Genomic DNA, 296 nt, shown 5'->3' on the forward strand with positions numbered 1-296 from the left:
GCGAGCGGCATGCTCTGGGAGTGGCTGGTGATCTTCCAAGGGCTGTCAAATGCACCAGCAACATTAAATGGTCTTGTGACGCAGTATGCACAGACATACTTTGACGACACATTCGTTCACAGTCGTGCGGAGCGCGGGAGGACGGATGACGAGAACCACATCGTCCATTTAAGAGTGGTGCTCGAGTGCATGCGAACGAACAAACTGTACGCCAATGCAGACAAGTGCACCTTTGGCACGGAAGAGATTCCCTTTTTAGGGTGCTTCATTGGGAAGCGTGGCCTTCGAGCGGATCC

Source organism: Plasmopara halstedii, assembly GCF_900000015.1.
Source record: "Plasmopara halstedii genome assembly, contig: Scaffold_2386, whole genome shotgun sequence".
Taxonomy (NCBI): domain Eukaryota; phylum Oomycota; class Peronosporomycetes; order Peronosporales; family Peronosporaceae; genus Plasmopara; species Plasmopara halstedii.